Consider the following 1689-nt stretch of genomic DNA (forward strand, 5'->3'; position numbering starts at 1 on the left):
CGATAGGTCCACCCAGCAGGAGGGAGCAGACCTCCAGCTCCGAGCCCCGGCGCGAACCCTGCCACGCGCCCACATCCAGGCAAGGGCAGGGGGACCATCGAGAGAGCCGGCGGATGGGGAGGGGACCCGGGTCGGGAGCCCCACATTTTCTGAGACGCAAAGTAGCAAAATCTGGTTTCAAATGATAGGCATTCTCATTATAAACCCCACACCATCTCAAACCGAATATTTAAAGACACAGCAGATAGAACATTTTAAAAGCAGGACTTCAAGTGCAGCGTGGGCCCTGGCCGGGCAGCTCAGTTGGTTAGAGCGTCCTCCCAATACGGCAAGGTTGCAGGTTCAGTCCCAGATGAGGGCATATGCAAGAACCAATAAATGCAGGTTTCTCTCACTCTCAAATCAATCAATAAAAACCTGTGCAGCGTGTTGGGATCTCGTTTGTTTGGAGAGAAAATTACATATACGAATCGAAACAATAACAACAAAAAACTTTCCTCGGAGTGGGTTTGGGTGTAATGAAGTCATCGTGGCTCATTGCCAAACGGGCTGTCAGAGGCCAAAGCCCAGACCCTCAGGTAGAGATGACGCGCCCTGTGTGCGCACAAGGTGAGAAGGGCACAGGAACCCAGCCCCGCCCGTCTTTTATGCCTTAAATATTTCCAAGAATAAGTTGAGGTAGCTTGCAAGTTACCCATATTTCCCTTCAGGGCATTCCCGGCTGCCGGTTTAACCTTGTCCCTCTCAACTGAGCGGAGCGGGGGCGGGGCGGGTGGAGAGGCTTTCCTTAGGGTTCCAGTCCCATTAGAGCCAAGGGCGTAAGCAGCATCTACTTCCTGCCAGGCTAGGTTGTGTATTTTCATACATTTTCTGAATCTTAAGTATGTATTTTATAGAGAGAGCTAGGGAGATGAAGAAATATAGAGGACGCCCCCTCTCCCCGCCCCGGGATCCAGGCTGCAACCCAGGCATGTGCCCTGACCAGGTATAGAACCGGCAACCTTTGGTGCGGGAGTCGCTCAACCAACTGAGCCACACCGGCCATGGCCATTTTCTGAATCCTTAAGCCGCTGGCCATAGTGAAAAGCACCATAAGCATTTATTTGTACACATGACACACTGTTTTCATGAACACCTAGGAAAGGTGTTGCTGGGAGAGCTCAGGGTGACTCGCTCCGGATGTAATATTACCTACAAGGGCATTCTTGGGAGCTCCAGCTGTGAGGTCCTGCAGGATGCTCAATTCCCGCCTCCTCTTCCCGCCCCTCCCAGGTACACCGTCCAGACCTGTTACGGTGGAGGGAAGAACTACTGAACAGCGGCTGTACTCACGCCTTTTCTTCAATAGGATCATGATCTGTGGGAGAATAAATCTCAGTTATCCATTTTTGGATGTTTTTCCAGGAATATATTTTACCTTTGTAAGATTCTATAGCTTTCACAGTGGCTCATTAAGGAAAGAACTGTGATAACACAATAGCAAAACTGAATCCAAGTTGTCACGATCTTTTTTAAAAAAATGTATCTTATTGATTTTTTTTACAGAGAAGAAGGGAGAGGGATAGAAAGTTAGAAACATCCGATCTGTCAGCTGCCTCCTGCACACCCCCTACTGGGGATGTGCCTGCAACCAAGGTATATGCCCTTGGCTGGAATCGAACCTGGGCCCTTCAGTCCCCAGGGCGATGC

This window comes from Myotis davidii, unplaced genomic scaffold, assembly GCF_000327345.1.
Source record: "Myotis davidii unplaced genomic scaffold, ASM32734v1 scaffold337, whole genome shotgun sequence".
NCBI lineage: Eukaryota > Metazoa > Chordata > Mammalia > Chiroptera > Vespertilionidae > Myotis > Myotis davidii.